Below are 26,310 nucleotides of genomic sequence, written 5' to 3'. Positions count from 1 at the left end.
GAGTGACGTATCGGTACGTCACTCGCCTGTCACTGACTTGCGAGCCTATCGCGGGCGGGCGCGCGCCCGCCGAGGCGCGCGCCCGCCGCGGCTCGTTCACAGACAAGTCAGTGCGTGTGACCGGCGGACTCGATGTCCGCCGGTCACACTGCGATCGCTGCTGTGAAGGGAGAAAGACAGAGCAGCTTGTGTAAACAAGCTGCCTGTCAGTTCTCCCTGTGTAAAAGTGAAGATCTGTCCGTTCTACTATGTAGAACGGTTGATCTTTGCTTTTACACCAATAGGAATGTCCCTACACAGTAGAAAGCACGCCCCTAGGACACACTTAACCCCTCCCTGTCCAATAAAGTTAACCCCTTCCCTGCCAGTGTCATTTTTGCAGTAACAGTGCATATGTATAGCACTGATTACTGCAGTAATGTCACTGGTACCCCCAAAAGTGTCAAAAATGTCAGTCAAGGGTCCGATCTGTCCGCCGCAATGTCGCAGTACCGAAAAAAAAATCGCAGATCGCCGCCATTACGCGTTAAAAAAAAAAACACCAAAAATGACAAAAATCTTTCCCTTTGTTAGTAAACGCGATAACTTTTGCGCAAACCAATCAAAATACGCTTTTTGCGATTTTTTTTACCAAACATAGGTAGCATAAAACAAATTGGCCGAAAAATGTTAAAAAATTTTGATTTTTACTTTTTTTTTTGGGGAATTTCATATAAAAAAATGTGAAAAATATTGTTATTTTTGCAAAATTTACGCTCTTTTTTTGTTAATAGCGCGTGATCAAAAAATCGCACAGGTGATCAAATACCACCAAAAGAAAGCTCTGTTTGTGGGAAAAAAAGGACGTCAAATTCGTTTAGGTACAGCGTCGCACGACCGCGCAATTGTCCGTTAAAGTCACGCAGTAAAAAATCGCAAAAAAAACCCTGGTCCTTTAGCAGCCAAATCCTCCGGGGCTTAAGTGGTTAAAAATGATGGACAATTTCGAGACACCCTTTAAAAAGGATGGACAATCTCAGGGCACCCTTTAAAAATGATGGACAATCTCGAGACACCCTTTAAAAAGGATGGACAATCTCGAGACACCCTTTAAAAATGATGGACAATTTCAAGGCACCCTTTAAAAATGATGGACAATCTCCAGACACCCTTTAAAAATGATGGACAATCTCCAGACACCCTTTAAAAATGATGGACAATCTCGAGACACCCTTTAAAAATGATGGACAATCTCGAGACACCCTTTAAAAATGATGGACAATCTCCAGACACCCTTTAAAAATGATGGACAATCTCAAGACACCCTTTAAAAATGATGGACAATCTCCAGACACCCTTTAAAAATGATGGACAATTTCGAGACACCCTTTAAAAAGGATGGACAATCTCGAGACACCCTTTAAAAATGATGGACAATCTCCAGACACCCTTTAAAAATGATGGACAATCTCAAGGCACCCTTTAAAAATGCTGAACAATCTCGAGACACCCTTTAAAAATGATGGACAATTTCGAGACACCCTTTAAAAAGGATGGACAATCTCAGGGCACCCTTTAAAAATGATGGACAATCTTGAGACACCTTTAAAAATGATGGACAATCTCGAGACACCCTTTAAAAATGATGGACAATTTCGAGACACCCTTTAAAAAGGATGGACAATCTCAGGGCACCCTTTAAAAATGATGGACAATCTCGAGACACCCTTTAAAAAGGATGGACAATCTCGAGACACCCTTTAAAAATGATGGACAATTTCAAGGCACCCTTTAAAAATGATGGACAATCTCCAGACACCCTTTAAAAATGATGGACAATCTCCAGACACCCTTTAAAAATGATGGACAATCTCGAGACACCCTTTAAAAATGATGGACAATCTCCAGACACCCTTTAAAAATTATGGACAATCTCCAGACACCCTTTAAAAATGATGGACAATCTCAAGGCACCCTTTAAAAATGCTGAACAATCTCGAAACACCCTTTAAAAATGATGGACAATTTCAAGGCACCCTTTAAAAAGGATGGACAATTTCGATACACTCTTTAAAAATGATGGACAATCTCGAGACACCCCATTCTAAAATGTAAAAACTTTTCTAATACTTTTGCAACATCCACTCAAGTAGGACACCCAATGTTAAAGGGAAAATATTCTTCCAAAGCAAGGGAGGGGGACGGAAGTGGGGTACACAAGGATGCTGTACAGGGGACTGACATCCTTCATATCAAATGATGATGGAATTGGCCATTAGGACGCCAGCAGCTAGAAGGTTGTAATGGTGAACAATGAAAACCTGTGGCTTTGTATAACTAAAAGGAAGGCTTCATCCACACGTCTGTTTGTATACAAATTTTGGGCAATTTTAAGGCATTTTGCCAAGGCACCCCTGAAAGACATCAAGGCACACCAGGGTGCCTGGGCAAATATCTTCCAATAAATATCTTGTGATATTGCACTATGTCGGTGCGCCCTTCTCTTGTTTTCTACTACTGAATCCTCACCAGAGTTTCATCTGTTTGGTGATGAGATGCGCTTTGCTATAGATGAACAATGCTGTTGCCATTGTATTCTTCCCTTCATTGATCAGTGCAAAATATTTAAAGATTTGCTTTACGATCGGGAACATTCAGGACTCTAGAGCTGATGGCATAATAAAGTGAATAGTTACCATAATTACCATAGTAGACTGTTGTTGTTGTTTCCTGTTCATCGCTCACTGTAAAAAAAATTAAAAAAATAAAATCAACAGATATTGAAAATAGTAAGCACACCTAATAAAAGCAAAGACACCATAGAGGTCTATTTATAAAACATTTGTTGGCCGAATGTGACAAGCATTCGCCCAGCTGTGACAAATTCTGACTGTATTTTTCTATGATTTTCAGCGCCATCTATAGGCGTAATGTGGTATTTTTCCAGATTATGGTATTTCTGAAAAACTATTGAATTATAGCCACTAGAGGGAGCTGACCATCATAGGTAAACACTGTATTTAGCTAAATACGGTTAGAATTCGGCAAGGCTGAGTGAATACTCGTCACTTCCATCTAGAAGCACTAGGGTCGCCGATTTGAAACCCAACCACAACACTACCTGCCTGGAGTTTGCATGTTGTCTCTGTGCCTACATGGGTTTCCTCCGGGTACTCCAGTTTCCTCCCACAATCCAAAGACATGATGGTAGGTTTAGGTTAATGGATTTTATCTAAATTGGCCCTACTATGTGTATGTATAAATGTAAAGTTAGGGACCTTAGATTGTAAGCTCCTTGAGGGCAGGGACTGATGTGAATGTACAATAAATATCTAAAGTAGAGATCGACCGATTATGGGCAAAGCTGATATATCGGGGGCCAATCTGCACTTTCCCCGATATATCGGAATCGGCCCCTGAGGTTACCGATTTTGCCGATATTTCAGAAAGTGCTTGTACCGGAGTGATGGCTGCAGCTAGAGGTATCACCCCGGTACCGGTGTCCATAGGCAACGGTCGGCTGTATTGTAATAACAACCGATTCATCTGAGAAGCCGCTTAGGTGTGATTACAAGGAGCGGGAGGGGATGTCCCCCCCCTCCCGCCACCTTCCACGGCTCGCCCGGGTTTCCCGTCCCACCGGGAGACTCTGGCATTCTACCTGCACGACCGCCATAGAGAAGACCTGATCAAAGCTGCATTTGGCTCTGATTGGGTCTCCATGTAAAAACCGGGAAGTGATGTCATGACATCACTTCGGGGTACTTGGCGCCAAGCGGCGCCAAATTAAAAAAAAAAGACAGCATTCAAAACAGCCAAACTTGGCGTTTTGAATGCTTTTAAGTGCAGAGGAGGGGTTTGGGGTCTTTTAGACCCCCAGATCACTCCACAACAGTACCTGTAAAAAAAAAAAAAATAAATACATTTTTTTTTTAATGTACGAAAATATCGGCCAATACCGATATGTGATAACCAAAATATCGGTAATAAATATCTATAATAATATATAAAAAGCCTTGTGATTCTTCCAGCCGCTTGCCTGTGGTACCAGCCCTGTGACTCTTCCAGCCACTTGCCTGTGGTACTAGCCCTGTGACTCTTCCAGCCGCTTGCCTGTGGTACCAGCCCTGTGACTCTTCCAGCCACTTGCCTGTGGTATCAGCCCTGTGACTCTTCCAGCCGCTTGCCTGTGGTACTAGCCCTGTGACTCTTCCAGCCGCTTGCCTGTGGTACTAGCCCTGCGACTCCTCCAGCCACTTGCCTGTGGTACTAGCCATGTGACTCTTCCAGCCGCTTGCCTGTGGTACCAGCCCTGTGACTCTTCCAGCCGCTTGCCTGTGGTACCAGCCCTGTGACTCTTCCAGCCGCTTGCCTGTGGTACCAGCCCTGTGACTCTTCCAGCCACTTGCCTGTGGTACCAGCCCTGTGACTCTTCCAGCCGCTTGCCTGTGGTACTAGCCCTGTGACTCTTCCAGCCGCTTGCCTGTGCTGCCAGCTCAGAGATCCCTCCAGCTGTTTATGCGTGGACCCAGACCTGCTCTGGACTTCTTTGTGACCGCTGCTGTCATGGAGGATGTGGAGGTATCTGTTTATGTACTGTACGGTCTACTGGAATTTTGGCCATTCTCTAGTATCTGTGGCTTCAGGAAATCATAGAGACCGTGTTGTCCGACCACATAGCATCCTTATTGAGTTGCATAGACATTTCTCTTATGAGCTTCTGTGTGTACAGCTTCATGATCAGTTTAACATTGTTCTGTACTGTGTGCACATCCTTTTGCTGCTCCTGTTCCTGTTCCTGTTCCTGATCCTGTTCCTGATCCTGTTCCTGTTCCTGTTCCTGATCCTGTTCCTGTTCCTGTTCCTGATCCTGTTCCTGATCCTGATCCTGATCCTGTTCCTGATCCTGTTCCTGATCCTGTTCCTGTTCCTGATCCTGTTCCTGTTCCTGATCCTGTTGGCATTGTTGATCCTATTCAGCACCTGTTTAGTAAAGTTCAAGGTAAAGCTACCCTGTGTCTGATTCTTTGTCCACTTCCCCTAGCAGAGAATAGGTGCAAGAACTCCCCTTTTCTTTGTCAAATCTTGTCTCCACCCCACCCATCTCTCAGTATTGCCCCTTTTAGGGAATACAGAACCAAGTATCAGTTTTTGGTGCTAAGTAATTTGTATGGAATTCGGTAATGATAACAAGAAAACCAGATACCTTCCAATAAAATTTGACCCCCAGAAACAAAAGCGCCCCCCCCCACATCAAGCAAACCAACAACAATAGAACTCCCCAGCAACAATAGACCTCCCCAGCAACAGTAGACCACAATGCAAAAATAGATCCCCACTAGCAACAATAGATCCATTCTAGCATTGTTTCTTGATTCCACCCCCCACCCATCTCTCAGTACTGCCCCTTTTAGGGAATAGAGAGCCAAGTATCAGTTTTTGGTGCTAAGTAATTTGTATGGAATTTGGTAATGATAACAAGAAATGCAGTAAAATAGCTCCCCTGCAGTCAGCAGCAATAGACCCCCCCCAGCAACAATAGATTTTCCCCAGGCAACAATGGACCCCTGCAAAAAAAATAAAAAACACCACCCCAGCAACAATAGACCTTGAGCAGAAGAGCAGCAACGGCAGATCTCCCAGCAGCCAGCATCCATAGATCCTTCCCTTAACAGAAGATCCCTTCCAGCACCAATTGACCCCCAGAAATATAAGCCCTCCGCACCCAGCAAACCAGCAACCATGGACCTCCCCAGCAACAATAGACCACGATTCAAAAATAGATCCCCACTAGCTATACAATAGATCTATTCTAGCATTGTTTCTTGATTCCACCCCCACCCATCTCTCAGTATTGCCCCTTTTAGGGAATACAGAGCCAAGTATCAGTTTTTGGTGCTGTTTAACCACTTGCCGACCGCCGCAAGTACATATACTGCAGCGGTCAGCCCCTCACAGGCAGAGTGACGTATCGGTACATCACTAGCCTGTGAGGCTCTGGGGAGCGAGCGCACCCCAGAGTGGTCACGGACCCCCCCCGCGCGTGTGACCGGCGGACCCGATGTCCGCCGGTCACTCAGCGATCGTCGGGGGAGAGGGAGAAAGGCAGGCGGCTTGTGTAAACAAGCTGCCTGTCATTCTCCCCTGTGTAGAAACAGTGATCATACGGTTCTACTATGTAGGACCGTTGATCATTGTTCCTACAGCTCAAGCCACAGCCAATCACAGTTAGAATCACGCCTCTAGGGACACACACAGCCCCTCCCTCTCAAATAAAGTTAACCCCTTCACTACCAGTGTATTTTTACAGTAACAGTGCATATATATAGCACTGATTACTGTAGAAATGTCACTGGTAACCCCAAAAGTGTCAAAAATGTCAGTCAAGGTTCCGATCTGTCCGCCGCAATGTCGCAGTCCCGCAAAAAAAAAATTGCAGATCGCCGCCATTACTCGTTAAAAAAAAAAACAACAAAAATGACAAAAATCTTTCCCTTTGTTAGTAAACGCGGTAACTTTTGCGCAAACCAATCAAAATACGCTTTTTTTGATTTTTTTTTATTAAACATAGGTAGCAGAAAACAAATTGGCCGAAAATGTTAAAAAATTTTGATTTTTACATATTTTTTGATGAATTTCATATAAAAACATGTGAAAAATATTGTTATTTTTGCAAAATTGACGCTCTTTTTTTGTTTATAGCGAGTGATCAAAAAATCGCACAGGTGATCAAATACCACCAAACAAAAGCTCTGTTTATGGGAAAAAAAGGACGTCAAATTCGTTTAGGAACAGCGTCGCACGACCACGCAATTGTCCGTTAAAATCACGCAGTGCCGAATCGCAAAATACCCCCTGGTCTTTAAGCAGCCAAATCCTCCGGGGCTTAAGTGGTTAAGTAGTATGGAATTTGGTAATGATAACAAGAAAAGCAGTAAAATAGCTACCCTGCAGTCAGCAGCAATAGACCCCCCCCCCAGCAACAATAGATTTCACCCAGCAACAATAGACCCCTGCAAAAATATAAAAAATACCACCCCAGCGACAATAGACCTTGAGCAGAAGAGCAGCAACAGCAGATCTCCCAGCAGCCAGCATCTAGAGATTCCTCCAGTAAAACCAGATACCTTCCAGTACCAATTGACCCCCAGAAACAAAAGCGCTCCCCTCCCCCACATCCAGCAAGACAGCAACAATAGACCTCCCCAGCAACAATAGACCACCATGCAAAAATAGATCCCCTCCAGCAACAATAGATCCCCCAGCAGCCAGCATTAATAAACCCTCCAGCACCCCTTGTCATTACATACAGTACATTCAGCATTGCACCCACAGAAAAAAAACCCTCTCTCCTACCTTGATATTCAATATCAAACATTGTTAACCTTGAAGGATCTTCACCACTCACTGCAAAAAGATTTATAGATTTAGAAAATAGTGAATACACATAATACAATGTAAGCACAAAATTGACTTATTTGGAAATAGTATAGCTTTCCTGCTCACTTATGAAGGGATGTGCTTCATAAAATGTGCTAAGTAACTGCCTCCACCAGCAGGATCTGGTGGAGGAGTTCTGTCCTCCTCCCTGCTGCTGACTGCTAAGACAATTGTTTTAACATTATTCTACGTACACACCCTGTTGCTGTTTTGATCCTGTTGGCATTGTTTTTCCTATTCAGCACCTGTTTAGTAAAGTTCAAGGTAAAGCTGCCCTGTATCTGATCGTTTGTCCATTTCCCCTAGCAGGGCTTTTTTTTCTCAGAGAATAGGTGCAAGAACTCCCCTTTTCTGAGTCAATTCTTGTCTCCACCCCCCCCCCCCAATTACAAGAAAAGCAGTAAAATAGATCCCCTGCAGCCAGCAGCAATAGAGCCCCTCCCCCCCAGCAACAATAGATTTCCCCAAAAACAATGGACCCCTGCAACAAAAAAATACCACCCCAAAAACAATAGACCTTGGGCAGCAGAGTAGCAACTGCAGATCTCCCAGCAGCCAGCATCCATAGATCCTTCCCTTAACAGCAGATCCCTTCCAGCAACAATTGACCCCCAGAAATATAAGTCCCCCACACCCAGCAAACCAGCAACAATGGACCTCCCCAGCAACAATAGACCACCATGCAAAAATAGCTCCCAACTAGCAACAATAGATCCACCAGCACCCAGCATCAACAGACCCTCCAGCCCCCCTTGCCATTACATACAGTACATTCAGCGTGCTCCCGTTGAAAGAAAGCCGTGTCCCCTACCTTGTAAACCATGTTGAACTTTGGAGGACCTTGGAGGATCTTCACCACCCACTGCGAAAAGATTTATAGACATAGAAAATAGTGAATACACATAATACAGTGCAAGTACAAAATTAAGGGGTTGACTTGGAAAGAAATGGTATAGCTTTACTGCTCACTTATAAAGGGATGTTCTTCATAGAATGTGCTTTGTAAAGAAACCATTCATCAAAAAAAAAGAAAAACCTACCTTGGACCCGGTCTTCAACAATTCCGGGAGTCATGGCAGATGTCACCATTCCTCCCGTCAGAGCTGGGAGCTCAAAATCCACTGGGTATGCACTCTTGGCAATGGGATAGAGTGCGTTCTGGCAGTTTTTCAAGCTCCCAGCAGTGCCATCTTACGAGCAATAAAGGCCCCCGGGCAATGCAGTGCACTGGGGCCCTGCCTACACAATAACCCACGAGATTAAATATGCAAATTATCAAAAAAGGCGATATTTATTGGTATAGCAGTGCCAAGCTTTCAAGTTGGATGGCTGGGTCCGGTGAACACACACACGGACGGGAGTCAGACTTGACTGTCCTGTGTGTGCCTGTTCCCGTGGAGGTGGACAGGCATTCCTGCAGTTAAGGGCTCCCCCTCCATGACCCAAGTGGCCTGACAGCAGAGCATGGCAGACAGGTGCTTGCCACCTGCTAAGTTCAGCAGCTGGGTGCACAAGGAAATCTGGACTAATGCTTGGCTGGGGCTGGGTCGCTGGTGGGGCCCCCCGGGCAAGTTGGGCCCCTGGGCAACTGCCCAGCGTGCCCATTCAGAAAGATGGCCCTGGCTCCCAGCTCTACCAGGAGGTATATTGATGTCACCTGTGCCTGCTGGAAGCGTCAGAGACCAGGATTGAGATAACAATTTTTTTTTTAGGTGAGTGGTTTGTTTCCAAATTACTTTTGTTGGGAAGGAAGGGGGCTGTCAATAAAGTAGACCTTCCATTTGCCATGGAAGGTCTACTTTAACCACTTAACGACCAGCCACGTAGATCTACGTCGGCTGATTTTGAGTGGTTATACCGGGATGATGCCTCTAGCTAGAGGCATCATCCCGGTACCGTTGTTTGAAGCCGGCGGTCGGCTTTCCGTCGGTAACGATCGATGCGGCTCGGGAGCCGCTCGATCGTTACCCGGGGGGGGGGGGGGGGGGCGGGAGGGGACGTCCCCCCCCCTCCCGCCGCCTTCCGCGGCTTTGCTCGGGGCTCCCGTCCCACCAAGGGGCACGCTGGGAAGTTGCCCGGGGGCCCCACCTGCCCAGCGACCCAGCCCCAGCCAAGCATTAGTCTCGATTCCCGCGTGCATCCCACCGCCAAACTTAGCAGGTGGCAAGCGCCTGTCGGCCCTGCGCTGCTGTCAGGACACTTGGGTCTTGGAGGGGGAGCCCACAACTGCAGGAATGCCTGTCTGCCTCCACGGGAACATGGCACACACAGGGCAGTCGAGTCTGGCTCCCGTCAGTGTGTGTTTTCACCGGACCCAGCTGCTGAACCTGGAAGCTGTCATTAGCATTTCCTTACTGTGCCAATAAATATAGCCTTATCGATAATTTGCATTTTTATTCTCGTGGGTGATTGTGTAGGTGGGCCCCAGTGCACTGCATTGCCCAGGGCCCTTTAATGCTCTTAAGATGGCACTGGTTGAGGTTGAATTAAGACCACGGTCCATCCAGTTTCCACCTGTGCAGGTATGTGTCAGTGGCTTGATCATTTCCCATAACCCTGAATGTTGTGATCTGTGAGATGCCCATCCAAGAGTCTTTTAAAAGTAGCCGTACTCCCCGCAGTTACCACCAATTGTGGAAGAGAGTTCCACATTCTCACCGCCCTTACAGTGAAGAACCCCTTACGCAGCTTAAGGTTAAACCGCCTCTCCTCTAATCTCATTGTGTGGCCAAGTGTCCTCTTGCACTCCTTGAGATTAAATATTTTTTTTCCTGTGCTGAGATCACCATTGGGGTATTTGTAAATTGCTATCATGTCCCCTCTCAGAGGTCTCCTCTCCAAGGAGAATAAATTAAGCACTTGTAATTGCTCCTTGTAATTAAGGTCCTCCAATCCCCTAATTAGTTTATTTGCCCTTCTTTGGACTCTCTCCAGTTCCAGCACATCCCTTCTGAGGAATTGGCAACCAGAACTGGACAGAGTACTCCAGATGTGGTTGAACCAGAGTTTTATAAAGTGGAAGGATTATAGTTTTATCTGTGGAATACATCCCCTTCCTTATGCATGCTAATATTCTGCCGGCTTTGGCAGCTGCAGCTTGACATTGCATGCTATTGCTTAGTTTATCTTCTGGAACCCCCAAATTTTTCTCCATCCAGGATTTCCCCAGAGGTTCCCCCCTAAAGCATAACTTGCGTTTATGTTTTTTGCCCCCAAGTGCAATACCTTACATTTCTCCACATTAAACCTCATTTGTCATGTACTTGCCCACTCTGTTATTTTGTTCAGGTCATTCTGTAAGATTTCTATATCTTGATGAGAAGTTATTGCCCTGCCTATTTTTTTGTCATCCCCGAAAACTGAGATTGAGCTATTGATTCCGTCCTCTATGTTATTTATGAATAAATTGAACAATATAAATAAAGATCAGACAGCAATATCCCCTTCCCTGTAAGAGCCGGTTCACACTGGGGCGACCTGTCAGGCGACCTGGTCGCCTGACAGGTCGCCGTAGGTCGCCTGCCATAGAGAAGCTGTGGACCCGTTCTAATAGGAGCGACACAAGTCGCTCCAACTTAGAAAAAGGGTTCGGAGCTTCTTTGGGGCGACCCGGAGCGACCTGCATTCACTTCAATGTTATGAAGTCCGTGCCGGCCGCTCCGAGGTCGCAGTGCGAGCTGCGCACCGCGACTTGTGAGGTCGCCCCGGCAAGTCGGATCGCTCTAATGTGAACCGGCTCTTATAAACCATCCCCTTTGGGTGTTAAAGAGAACCTATCATCAAAATTCCCTCTTCTCGTGAATCAATATCCTACATGCCACCAGCAATTCGCATCACTATTTTGAGTTAACATTACCCAATTTTATGTAAGAAGAAAACTGCTGCTTCTTAACAAGCTCAAAGCTTGGAAAGGATGGGAGTGCCATGCTAGCTTGTATAGTCCTTTGACAGATTTTATTTTACAATAGCCAACGTATTTTGGGGGCTCAGCACTTGCCCTTCATCAGGGCTAAAAAAATTGATTGTGTAGGCGCCTGGATTGCTTTTCTAATCCAGGCGTCTACATGACCTCTTTTATAGCCCTGATGAAGGGGAAGTGCTGAACCCCCAAAATATGATTGCAAAACAAAACTGGTAAAGAACGGCTTATTTTTTTAAAACACATACACAGACACACAGGATTATTGAACAGACCAGACAGGATGGTATAAAGTGGCTTAATAACCACTTGAAAGGGGAAGTTGAGATTCGGGGGGGGCATTTTCACCCCCTTGCCCCTACCTGCGGACGCCCATGGGTACATTGATTATCATGATAATACAGTGAATAAGAACTAAATGTTATCCACTTCAAAGAAAAATATTACGACTGTCATTTCTGATCTGTTTCAGAAAATATTAGTTGCCTGCCCCCTCCAAAATCTATATCAGACCCACATTCTGGATAGTGGTCTGGTGTGGATTTTTAAGAGCCATACCATGCAAAAAAAAAAAAAAACAGACATTTTTTCCCCCCACCCTCCCCAAATCTATAACAGACCCTTATCCTAGAACTCTGGTATGTATTTTTTAAGGAGGACCCCATGTAAAAATAGATATATAAAACGGCAAAGGGTCTTTATCCCCGCATTCAGTGAGGCTTCCAGGGAAAAGGAGAAGCAGTAAGTGCGCCCCCACACTAAAGCATACTGGGCCACATGCCCTCAACATTGGAATGGACCCCCCCCTCCCCTGGCAAATCACGTTGTCCTCATGTTGATGAGGACAAGGACCTCATCTCCACATCTAGCCTGATTCCCAGATTTCCAGCCCCCCCACATGAATGAGTAAATGTTGCATCGTGTTACCTATTCACAATAAAAATGACAAAGTAAAACACATAGGGGGTTATTCACTAAAACTGCCGGGTGCAAAATCTGGTGCAGTTCTGCATTGAAACCCATCAGCTTGCAGGTGTTGTTGTCAAAGCTTTATTGAAGAAGCTGAAGTTAGAAGCTGATTGGCTATCATGCACAGCTGCACCAGATTATGAGTGCTCCAGTATTAGTAAATCACCCCCATAGTTACATAGTTAGTCTGGTTGAAAAATACACAAGTCCATCTAGTTCAAACAATAGAAGGGGATTAACCACTTTGCCGCTGCTCACTAGAGCTCTACTGCGGCAAAGTGGCTCTTGTAGATCTGACGACGTAGACCTACGTCGGCAGACACTCCCCCTTCTCGGCGGCGCGCGCGCGCCACCGGAGGCTCGCTCCCGCTGTATTCAGTCACAGCGGGAGTCGGGCCAGGGGAGGAGCGGCGGCGGTGATCACCGCCGCTCTTCCCCGATCGTTGGGGAATCAAATCTGGAGATCCACCCGCTTGTGTAAACAAAGCGGGCGGATCTCCTAAGTGACAGACAGGGTCAGATTGCAGGGTTCAGCATAGCTGAACCTGCGATCTGTCCCTGTGTCACATAGTCACCTCCCCCCACACATGTCAGTAAGCACCAGGCATACATTAACCCCTCTCTCTCCAATAAAATTAACCCCTTCACTGCCAGTGTCATTATTACAGTAACAGTGCATATTTATAGCACTGATTACTGTAGTAATGTCACTGGTACCCCCAAAAGTGTCAAAAATGTCAGTCAAGGGTCCGATCTGTCTGCCGCAATGTCGCAGTCCCGCAAAGAAAATCGCAGATCGCCGCCATTACTCGTTAAAAAAAAAAACACCAAAAACGACAGAAATCTTTCCCTTTGTTAGTAAACGCGATAACTTTTGCGCAAACCAATCAAAATACGCTTTTTGCGATTTTTTTTACCAAACATATGTAGCATAAAACAAATTGGCCAAAAATGTTAAAAAATTTTGATTTTTACATTTTTTTTGGGGAATTTCATATAAAAAAATAATGTGAAAAATATTGTTATTTTTGCAAAATTGATGCTCTTTTTTTGTTTATAGCGCGTGATCAAAAAATCGCACAGGTGATCAAATACCACCAAAAGAAAGCTCTGTTTGTGGGAAAAAAAGGACGTCAAATTCGTTTAGGTACAGCATCGCACGACCGTGCAATTGTCCGTTAAAGTCACACAGTAAAAAATCGCAAAAAAAACCCCTGGTCAGGAAGGGGGTAAAATCTTCCGGGGCTTAAGTGGTTAAAGTATGATCCATGGGACACTTAGCATGGGGGAGGGGGCTGTGGGGATTTACAAAAACCAGAGAGTGCAAAATCTGGTGCAGCTCTGCATAGAAACCAATCAGCTTCCTGTATTTATTTTTTTTGTCAAAGCTTAATAGAACAAGCTGAAGTTAGAATCGAATTGGCTACCATGCACAGCTGCACCAGATTCTGTGTGCACCAATTTTAGTAAATCTCCCCGTTTGTGTTCTTGTTTTTTGTAATACTCCCACACTAACGCTGCTGATGAATGCTACACTATTGTCGATTGTCTCTTAGCTCTGCCTCCTTGTTATGTGACCCAAGGGAATCCGGATATCCTTTCTATCAGTTTTGTACATTCTCTGTCATTCTTATTCTCTATCTTCCAGGACAACCTGCAGCTTCCCTACACTTGCTGCCCAGATTCTTGCGGTATTTTTCATGTCATTTACAGGAACGGGCTCCCTGTTTTGGCAAGCAAATTAATTTTTGCTTCTATCAGAGCTCTTATATACTGTATCTCCTATTGATTCTTGGCAATATACTGCATACACTTGCCTACTGGGCACTTTCACCCCCTTCCTGCCCAGGCTAATTTTTCTTCTTCACTAATGTACGCTGATGAGGCTGCACTGATGGGCACTGATAGGCTGCATTGATGGGCACTGATAGGCTGCACTGATGGGCACTGATAGGCTACATTGATCAGCACTGATAGGCTGCACTGATGGGCACTGATGAGGAGGCACTGATGAGGCTGCACTAATATATGGCACTAATAGGCGGCAATGATGAGCACTGATAGGCTGCACTGATGGGAACTGATTAGGTTGCACTGATATTCGACACTGATAGGCGGAAATGATGAGCACTGATAGGTGGCACTGATTGGCAGCACTGATGGGCACCTTTGCTCTGATGATCAGTGTAGATGTCCCTTGAGTGATTGCCACTTACCAGCTCTCCTCTTCTCACATGCTGTCAGTGTGAGGAGAGGACTGCCGACAAATCATGTTTTTACTGTGATCAGCTGATCACACGGTAAAGAGCTGCTGTGATTGGCTTTTTACCCTGATCTGTGAACAGCTGTGTCTGAAAGACACTAACAAAGCACTCCTAATGCATGCTCCGGAGGCATACGGGGAGGCAGGGTTCTGGGAGGATGTCAATAGATGCCCCTCCCAGGTGCAATCACAGTGTAGCCATCATTCGGCTATTGTGCAGTCAGGTAGAGGTTAAATAAAATCAGCGGTTTTATATATATATATATATATATATATATATATATATATATATATAAATAAAATGTATATTTGTGCACCGATCAGACCTCCCATCTAATATTTAGCTGGTCCCCCTTTTGCCAACAAAACAGCCCTGACTTATTGAGGCACAGATGCCACTAGCCGCTGTTCTGCCGAAAACTCTAACTCACCAAAGTCTCCAATCACGTCACTTCCAGTAAATCTACGGCAGGATTAATTGGAGATTTCAACGAGATGCTGTTTTCACAGACCATCGGCAGCCTGTACACAATGGTACACGACCATTACCTCTTTTAACAGAACACCGGGTAAGGAGGAACAAAGTTGTTGCCGACTTGGGGGCGGCCATGTTGTTGGTTAGTACCGGCCGTTACGAACAATGTCCAGTCATTCTAGCATGTACCGTAGTGTACAGGCTGCTGGTGGTCTGTGAAAACAGCAACTCATTGAAATCTGCAATTATTCCTGCTGTAGACTTACTGGAAGTGACATGGTTGGAGATTTTGGCAAGTTGAAGTTTTCGGCAGAACACCAGCTGTCCTTCTTCCCCCCCCCCCGTGCATCCTGTTGCCATCTCTTCCTCAGGGACGTGACCTACATGTACCCAGCTAGCCACATGATATTAAAAGAAAACACATGAATCATCAGACCAGGCCACCTTCTTTCATTGCTATGTGGTCCAGTTCTGAAGCTCATGTGCCCATTGTAGGCAATTTTTGCTGTGGCCTTAGGTCAGCATGGGCACCCTGACCGATCTGCGGCTACACAGCCCCAAACACAGCAAACTGCGATGCACCGTGTGTTCTAACACCTTTTTATCTGAACCAGCATTTACTTTATTTTTGCAAATTAAGCTAGAGTAGCTCTATTGTTGGATTGGACTACGCAAACCCACCTTTGATCCCCATGTGCATTAGTGGACTTTGGCTGTCCATGACCCTATCACCTGTAGGCAGGTTCCCGCAGAGTAATGTGGAATATGTCTTTGCTTGCTATATTTTATAAAAGTTATGTGTTCCTTGTATTATTTAAATTGAGGCTCTGAGGAAGAGGCGATGTCTCGAAATGCATAAGCCTAGCTTCAGAGGACTCTATATCTTGTGGTTCTGATGCGGATGGCACTGTATCCATTTGATATGCTTTTATCAAGACTCTGTTTGTGAGTATTTTTATACCTTTTGACTTTATTACTAGTGTCAGGTGCATAAGCAGCCAGCCAGTTGGGAAGCGGTGTGACTCAGCACAGTTGACAGAACACCCTGTTAGTGAAGGAGTTTGTGAACTTTGCTCCTTCCCTAGCAATTGGAACCCCACATAATGGGTCTGACATAGCAGCATGGGGCATCCTAGGGACCTAGTCTTTAATGTCTTGGAAGATGGAGAAAGAGAGGCCTTGGGGTTAAGAGTCTTGGGGTATGTACAAGAGTTTGGCTTTCTGGTATCCAAGTGGAATATGTGGGTTGATGTCACTGGGAGTGAGGTGACTGGTAGCTGAGCTGGTGGAGTCCGGTATACATTCACCGGTACCGGCTCGGAAAATGCTGCACCCAAAAGAGAAGTCGTGTTATCTAGTTTCTAGAGCAGGGATGTCAAACTCAACTTCATTGCGAGCTGCATCAGCATTATGATTGCCGTCAAAGGGTCGGTTGTATTTGTAAGACTAGATGTCCAGAGCACCCCCCCCCTTACATCAGATGTCAAGAGCCCCACCATCATCAGAAGTCAAGAGTTCCCCACCCTTCCTCCCATCACAGTGCACCCCCCTTACCTTGTATTGCTGTGGGAAAGAATCTAGGGGTGGAACTGGGAAGCAGAAAGTGCAGGGTCTGGAGGAGGACTGGAGTTAGCTGCCAGAATCTGCTGAATGCTGATGTCAGCGTCATCAGTGTGAAGGTCAGCCTCAGCTCACATTTAGGGCATTAGTGTGCATAGAAAGCCGCACCCACACTCCCGTTTTCCTTCCTTGGACTATTTTTGGTAGATCCTGACCACTGCAGACCGGGAACATCCCACAAGACCGGCTGTTTTGAAGTTACTCTGACCCAGTCATCTAGCCATTACATTTGACCCTTGCCAAAGTTGCTCAAATCCTTACACTTGTCCATTTTTTCTGCTTTCAACACATCAAATTGAGGGACGTGTTCACTTGCTGCCCAATATATCCCACCCAATTTCAGGTGCCATTGGAATGAGATCATTCCTATTATATTTACGTGTTGGTGGTCAGAATTTTATGGTTGATCAGTGTGTGTATATATGCAGTATATATATATATATTATATTTCCACTTTGATTGAGAGGGTCAGGCTCGTTATAACCCTGGGTTATAACGAGCCTGACCCTCCCAATCAGAGTGGAAATCAGATGGAGAAAGCAGCAGCTGTTGCTTCATAACAGATCAAGGTACCAGTGAGAAGTACTGTATATATACATAATCTGTTATAATTATAGATTATATATTTCTACTTGCCCTAAGACTCCTGTGGAGTGGAAAATGATTGGGGGCGAGTGTGGGGCTGCCTTGGGAGCCGTTCTCCCAGCGATCGCCCAGAGGAAGAGAGAGGAGAGGAAGAGGAAAGCTGGCCGGATCATCACAGAGCGGGGATTGACCCGCTGTAACAGCTTTCATTTGAATTGCTGGGCACTCACCGTCACACACAGCACTGGCTTCTGGCCGGGCTTCTTTGATAGACAGAACACCGGTCCAATGCCGGGACGTGTGACGTCTATCATAGGAGCCGATCCAAGAGGTGGGACTGTGTGTGATGGCAAACGCCCGGCAATTCAAATGGAAGCTGTTACAGCGGGGCGATCCCCGCTCTTTGTTTATCCGGCCAGCTTTCCTCTTCCTCTCCTCTCTCTTCCCCTGCACTGGTCATGTTGCATTGACGGGCACAGGTGAGGCCGCATTGATGGGCAAAGGGGAGGCTGCATTGATGGGTACAGATGAGGCTGCATTGATGGGCATTGATGGGTACTGATCAGGCTGCATTGATGGGCACAGGTGAGGTTACATTGATGGACACTGGTGAGGCTGTATAGATGGGCACTGGAGAGGGGGCATTGATGGGCACAGGTGAGGCTGCATTGATGGGCATAAATGAGGCTGAATTGATGGGCATTGATGGGCACTGATCAGGCTGCATTGATGGGCACAATTGATGTTGCATTGATGGACACTGGTGAGGTGGCATAATGGGCATAGGTGAGGCTGCATTGATGGGCACAAGTGAGGCTGCATTGATGGGCACAGTTGAGGCTGCATTGATGGGCACAGTTGAGGCTGCATTGATGGGCACAAGTGAGGCTGCATTGATGGGCACAGATGAGGCTGCATTGATGGGCAAAGGGGAGGCTGAATTGATGGGCACAGATGAGGCTGCATTACTGGGCATTGATGGGCACTGATCAGGCTGCATTGATGGGCACTGATCAGACTGCATTGATGGGCACAGGTGAGGTTGAATTGATGGGCACAGGTGAGGTTGTATTAATGAGCAAGGGTGAGGGGGCATTGATGGGCACTAAAGAGGGTGCATTGATGGGCACAGGTGAGGCTGCATTGAAGGGCACAGGTGAGGCTGCATTGAACGGCACTGGTGAGGCTGCATTCATGGGCATTGATCAAGTTGCAATGGTGAGGCTGCACTGATGGGCCCTGGGGAGTCTGTACTGATGGGCACTGGTGAGGTTTCACTGGTGGGCACTGATGAGGCGGCACTGATAAGCTTCACTGATGATGCTGCACTGATAGGCTGCATTGATGGCCACTGATGGGCACTGATAAAGTTGTCATTAATATTTATTTTTCTAACTTCTGCATTTATGCAAAAACTTTTAACAGTGTAATTTTATGAGTTAATTTACGAGGGTGTGTTTAGAGGCGGAATTAGGGGCAGAGTGGGGCAGGGCAGGGGTTGGGTGGGGCAACTGGTGGTGAGTAACTCTTAAGGCCTGGTTAGAAGCTCAGAACCTGACATTTTGAGCCCTGTATATATGTATATATATATATATATATATATATATATATATACACATATATATATATATATATATATATATATATATATATATAGGTGCATCTCATAGAATTAGAATATCATCAAAAAGTTATTTTATTTAAGAAATTCAATTAAAGAAGTGAAACTCATATATTATATATAGATGTGTTACACACAGAGTGATCTATTTCAAGCATGTCTTTCTTTTCATTTTGATGATTATGGATTACAGCTAGTGAAAACCCAGAACTCTGTATCTCTGAAAATTAGAATATTACATAAGACGAATAAAAAAAAGGATTTTTAATATAGAAATGTTGGCCTACCCATTATGTTCAGTGTAGTATGCACTCAATACTTGGTCGGGGCTCCTTTTGCATGAATTACTGCATCAATGCGGCGTGGCATGGAGGCGATCAGCCTGTGGCACTACTGAGGTGTTATGGAAGCCCAGGTTGCTTCGATAGCGGCCTTCAGATCATCTGCATTGTTGGGTCTGGTGTCTCTCATCTTCCTCTTGACAATACCCCACAGATTCTCTATGGGATTTAGGTCAGGCGAGTTTGCTGGCCAATCAAGCACAGTGATACCATGATCATGTGACCAGGTATTGGTACTTTTAGCAGTGTGGGCAGGTGGCAAGTCCTGCTGGAAAATGAAATCAGCATCTCCATGAAGCTGGTCAGCAGAGGGAAGCATGGAGTGCTCTAGAATTTTCAAGTAGTGAGTGCACAGCTTGTATAAGTCCCCGTTCACACTGGGGCGACCTGTGAGGCGACCTGGTCGCCTCACAGGTCGCCGTAGGTCGCCTTCCATAGGGACACAAGTCGCTCCGACTTAGAAAAAGGGTCCGGAGCTTCTTTGGGGCGACCCGGAGCGACCGTCATAGACTTCAATGTTATGAAGCCCGTGCCAGCCGCTCCGAGGTCGCGGCGCGCTGCTCGCACCGCGACCTCGGAGGTCGCCCCGGGAAGTCGGATCGCCCCAATGTGAACGGGGCCTCACAGTGTAAATTTGCTGTCCCCTCAAAATAACTCAACACACAGCCATTGATGTCTAAACCGCTGGCAACAAAAGTGAGTACACCCCTAAGTCAAAATGTCAAAATTGGGCCCAAAGTGTCAATATTTTGTGTGGCCTCCATTATTTTCCAGCACTGCCTTAACCCTATTTGGCATAGAGTTCATTCGAGCTTTACAGGTTGCCACTGGAGTCCTCTTCCACTCCTCCATGACGACATCACAGAGCTGGTGGATGTTAGAGACCTTGCGCTCCTCCACCTTCTGTTTGAAGATGCCCCACAGATGTTCAATAGGGTTTAGGTCTGGAGACATGCTTGGCCAGTCCATCACCTTTACCCTCAGCTTCTTTAGCAAGGCAGTGGTTGTCTTGGAGTTGTGTTTGGGGTCGTTATCATGTTGGAATACTGCCCTACGGCCCAGTCTCCGAAGGGAGGGGATCATGCTCTGCTTCAGTGTGTCACAGTACATGTTGGCATTCATGGTCCCTCAATGAACTGTAGCTCCCCAGCGCCGGCAGCACTCATGCAGCCCCAGACCATGACACACCATGCTTGACTGTAGGCAACACACACTTGTCTTTGTACTCCTCACCCAGTTGCTGCCTCCACACACGCTTGACACCTTCTGAACCAAATACAAATATCTTGGTCTCATCAGACCACAGGACATGGTTCCAGTAATCCATGTCCTTAGTCTGCTTGTCTTCAGCAAACTGTTTGCGGTCTTTCTTGTGCACCATCTTTAGAAGAGGCTTCCTTCTGGGACGACAGCCATGCAGACCAATTTGATGCAGTGTGCGGCGTATGGTCTGAGCACTGACAGGCTGACCCCCCACCCCCCCCTCAACCTCTGCAGCAACGCTGGCAACACTCATACGTCTATTTCCCAAAGACAACCTCTGGATATGATGCTGAGCACGTGCACTCAACTTCTTTAGTCAACCATGGCGAGGCCTGTTCTGAGTGGAATCTGTTGTGTTAGACCGCTGTATGGTCTTGGCCACCGTGCTGCAGCTCAGTTTCAGGGTTTTGGCAATCCTCTTATAGCCTAGGCCATCTTTAGAGCAACAATTTTTTTCAGATCCTCATAGAGTTCTTTGCCATGAGGTGCCCCATGTTTAACTTACAGTGACCAATATGAGAGAGTGAGAGCGATAACACCAAATTTAGCACACCTGCTCCCCATTCACACCTGAGACCTCATAACACTAACGAGCCACATGACACAGGGGGTGGGGGGATGGCTAATTGGGCCCAATTTGGACATTGTCACTTAGGGGTGTACTCACTTTTGTTACCAGCGGTTTAGACATTAATGGCTGTGTGTTGAGTTATTTTGAGGGGACAGCAAATTTACACTGTTATACAAGCTGTACACTCACTACTTTACATTGTAGCAAAGTGTCATTTCTTCAGTGTTGTCACATGAAAAGATAGAATAAAATATTTACAAGTGAGGGGTGTACTCACTTTTGTGAGATACTGTATATATAAATATATAATTTTACAACCCCTTTAACCACTTCCCACCCGCCCACCGTCAAATGACGGCAGAGAGGTGCGGCTATTGTTCTGGGACGCCGTCATATGACGGCGCACCAATACAGCTTCTCTCGTGCGCCCGCAGGGGCACGCAGTGCGGCGATCGTGGCCTCGCCATGTTGCTAGGACACGGCACGACCCCGATCTTGGTAAAGAGCTCTTTACCCATGTGATCGACTGTGTCCAATCACAGCCAGTCACATGTAAATGAGAAAGTTTATTGGCTCTCCTCGCCTCACACTGTCAGAGGATGTGGCGAGGAGAGCCGATCAGCGGCTCCTAGAAAAGGTAATCAGTGCCCTGATTACAGAAAAACTCAAAAACAGTGCCCATCATCAGTGCCCATCAACAGTGCCCACAGTGCCCCTAATTAGTGCCCACAATCAGTGCCCATAGTGTTGCCAGTCAGTGCCTGCTCATCTGTGCAACCCATCAGTGTCCATCAGTGCTGCCCGTCAGTGCCCATCAGTGACGCCTGTTAGTGCTCATTGGTGCCGCCCGTCAATACCCATCAGTGCCGCCCATCAGTACCCATCAGTTCTGCCTATCAGTGCCCATCAGTGCCGCATCTCAGTGCTCATCAGTGCCGCCTATCAGTGCTCATCAGTGCTGCCTATTACAGCCACCTATCAGTGCCCATCAGTGCGGCATATTATTACCTCCTAATCAGTGCCACCTCATCAGTGCCCATAAGTGCCCCCTCATTAGTGCCCATAAGTGCCACCTCATCATTAGCCATCAGTGCCGCCTCATCAGTGCACGCCCGTCACTGAAAAACTTTTTTTTTTTTTTTTCAAAATTTTCTGTCTTTTTTCTTCTTTTTTTTTGTACGAAATAAAAAACCCAGTGGTGATTAAATACCACCAAACGAAAGCTCTATATGTGTGAAAAAAAATTATAAAAATGTCGTAGGGGTACAGTGTAGCATGACCGCGCAATTGTCATTCAAAGTGTGACAGCGCTGAAAGCTGAAAATTGGTCTGGGCAGGAAGGGGGTGAAAGTGCCCGCTATTAAAGTAGTTAAATATGGATTAAAAACACAGATTCATTCATTTTAATTACTAATTAATTAAAATAGTTAGTTTTAGCCCCCATTCACACTGGGGCGACGCTACTTCGCACCGCGACCTCCGAGGTCGCGGTGCGAGCAGCGCGCCGCTACCTCGGAGCGGCCGCCACGGACTTCATAACATTGAAGTCTATGGCGGTCGCCTCCTGGTCGCCCCAAAGAAGCTCCGGACCCTTTTTCTGAGTCGGAGCGACTTGTGTCGCTCCTATCAGAACGGGTCCGCAGCTTCCCTATGGGAGGCGACCTGCGCCGACCTGTGAGGCGACCAAGTCGCCTCACAGGTCGCCCCAGTGTGAACGGGGGCTTACCTTGTTTCATAATGTTCTAAATAAGTATGATCTATTGTTATTTATGGCAAAACTGGTTCAAAACCTTAAAAAAAAAAAGACAACAGTAAAATATAACTGCAAAAATAAAAATATAAATGAGGAACACAATACCTGCGAGGAAGTGAAGAAGGGAAGCCACAAGGAGTTGTAAAATTATTCTTCTGTAATTTGTGTGATATGAGACTCTCATGTTTGCAAGGCGACTTCTCTATTGTATTCTCTGCATGTGAGCTCTGAGCTCTGTGCAGAAAGCAGCTGAGTGTCTTGTTTTGTACTAACTCTTCTAAGACCCTCCCTTCTGGGACCAATTTTTTCGGCAGGCAAACTCCAGCCCACTATGGGGTTTTTTTTTTTTTTTTCTGAAAGTTAAACTTCAGACACATATTAAAAAAAAAAAAAAAAAAAAAAAAAGTCCACTTATGAATTAAAGTAGAAAAAAAACAAAAAAAAAAAGTATAACTAAAGGCAAAACTTTTTTTTTTTTGGATAGAATGAAGAGGAATTACACCCGTCAGTTTTTATTGCTCTCTGTGTCCTAATTAAGGAGACCCCCCCCCCCCCTCTCTATTTGTCCTGTTTACCATCATTATTAAAAATGAAAGTAATGTTAAAAAAAAAAATGAAAGTAAGGCCCCGTTCACACTGGGGCGATCCGACTTCCCCAGGCGACCACAGAGGTCGCGGCGCGCTGCACCGCGACCTCGGAGCGGCCGGCACGGACTTCATAACATTGAAGTCTACGCAGGTCGCTCCGGGTCGCCCCAAAGAAGCTCCTGACCCTTTTTCTAAGTCGGGGCGACTTGTGTCGCTCCTATTAGAACGGGTCCATAGCTTCTGTATGGGAGGCGACCTACGTCACCCCAGTGTGAACGGGGGCTAAAAGAAATTCCACAATTTTGGGTTACATAGTTGCATTGTTAGGTTAAAAAACAAAAAAAAAAAAAAAAAACAAGTCCATCTAGTTCAACTAATAAAAAAAAGAAAAAAAAAAACATACAATAATATATACACATACAGTGTTTTGCGAAAGTATTCGGCCCCCTTGAACTTTTCGACCTTTTGCCACATTTCAGGCTTCAAACATAAAGATATAAAACTGTAATTTTTTTTGAAGAATCAACAACAAGTGGGACACAATCGTGAAGTGGAACGAAATTTTTGGGATATTTCAAACTTTGTTAACAAATAAAAAAACTGAAAAATTGGGTGTGCAAAATTATTCAGCCCCTTTACTTTCAGTGCAGCAAACTCTCTCCAGAAGTTCAGTGAGGATCTCTGAATGATCCAATGTTGACCTAAATGACTAATGATGATAAATAGAATCCACCTGTGTGTAATCAAGTCTCCGTATAAATGCACCTGCACTGTGATAGTCTCAGAGGTCCGTTTAAAGCGCAGAGAGCATCATGAAGAACAAGGAACACACCAGGCAGGTCCGAGATACTGTTATGGAGAAGTTTAAAGCTGGATTTGGATACAAAAAGATTTCCCAAGCTTTAAACATCCCAAGGAGCACTGTGCAAGCGATAATATTGAAATAGAAGGAGTATCAGACCACTGCAAATCTACGAAGACCTTGCCGTCCCTCTAAACATTCAGCTCATACAAGGAGAAGACTGATCAGAGATGCAGCCAAGAGGCCCATGATCACTCTGGATGAACTGCAGAGATCTACAGTTGAGGTGGGAGACTCTGTCCATAGGACAACAATCAGTCGTATACTGCACAAATCTGGCCTTTATGGAAGAGTGGCAAGAAGAAAGCCATTTCTTAAAGATATCCATAAAACGTGTCGTTTAAAGTTTGCCACAAGCCACCTGGGAGACACCAAACATGTGGAAGAAGGTGCTCTGGTCAGATGAAACCAAAATCAAACTTTTTGGCAACAATGCAAAACGTTACGTTTGGCGTAAAAGCAACACAGCTCATCACCCTGAACACACCATCCCCACTGTCAAACATGGTGGTGGCAGCATCATGGTTTGGGGCTGCTTTTCTTCAGCAGGGACAGGGAAGATGGTTAAAATTGATGGGAAGATGGATGGAGCCAAATACAGGATCATTCTGGAAGAAAACCTGATGGAGTCTGCAAAAGAGCTGAGACTGGGATGGAGATTTGTCTTCCAACAAGACAATGATCCAAAACATAAAGCAAAATCTACAATGGAATGGTTCACAAATAAACATATCCAGCTGTTAGAATGGCCAAGTCAAAGTCCAGACCTGAATCCAATTGAGAATCTGTGGAAAGAACTGAAAACTGCTGTTCACAAACGCTCTCCATCCAACCTCACTGAGCTCGAGCTGTTTTGCAAGGAGGAATGGGCAAAAATTTCAGTCTCTCGATGTGCAAAACTGATAGAGACATACCCCAAGCGACTTACAGCTGTAATCGCAGCAAAAGGTGGTGCTACAAAGTATTAACTTAAGGGGGCTGAATAATTTTGCACGCCCAATTTTTCAGTTTTTTATTTGTTAAAAAATTTTGAAATATCCAACAAATTTTGTTCCACTTCATGATTGTGTCCCACTTGTTGTTGATTCTTCACAAAAAATGACAGTTTTATATCTTTATGTTTGAAGCCTGAAATGTGGCAAAAGGTCACAAAGTTCAAGGGGGCCGAATACTTTCGCAAGGCACTGTATGTCCTCATTTTTTTTTTTTAATTGGTTGAACTAGATGGACTTGTTTTTTTTTTTTTTGCAACCTGACCAACAATGTAACTATGTAACCCAAAATTCTGGAATTTCTTTTACTTTCCTTTTTAATGATAATGTTAAACAGGACAAATAGAGAGGGGATCTCTCTAATTAGGACACGGAGAGTAGATTTACCTTAACTTCCTCCCCCATAGCTAAACCATTAGTGAGTAGAAATTCTAATACACCAAGGCAATCTCTTGGGGACCCCCAGACTATCAAAACTAGTGTCCTCATTGGAAGATTTGGCCTCTATTTTTTTCTGATAGTCTGGGGGTCCCCAAGAGATTCACTTAGTGTATTAGGATTTCCACTCACTTCCTGTTTAGCTATGGGAGAGGAAGTAAAGGTAAATCTCCCCAATGGGACAAAGATGGCAAAAATTAACCCTGCAGGTCTTATAAAACTCTATCCCCCCAAAAAAAAAAAAAAAAAAAGTTTTGCCTATAGTTCTACTTTAATTAAAAATGTTTAAAGGGACCGTGTCAGCATACTTACCCCCCCCCCCCCCCAACAACCTATAATAAAAATGTCTAAAGGGTATAAAAGTCCTAACAATGAATTTCTCTTATTTTCTCCCTTTTGGTCTATTTAGGTCAAAGAGCAGCCACAAGTAAAAGGAAAAAAAAATCAGCACAAGGGACATAACTTACATGCCATAGGATGTGACCCTTGTGCTGATTCCTTTTCTTTTAGTAGTAATCCTCATCTGTCCTGAACCCCCTACCCCCTGGAAACTTCTATTGCAGTTGTTGTTAATACAGTTAAGGGGCTGTTACAGGTTCTCACTAAGAGAGCCCAATAATGCTTGCCCTTT

This window comes from Pelophylax lessonae (assembly GCF_965119305.1).
Source record: "Pelophylax lessonae genome assembly, chromosome: 13".
NCBI classification, from domain to species: Eukaryota; Metazoa; Chordata; class Amphibia; order Anura; family Ranidae; genus Pelophylax; species Pelophylax lessonae.
This window is presented reverse-complemented; position numbering follows the sequence as displayed.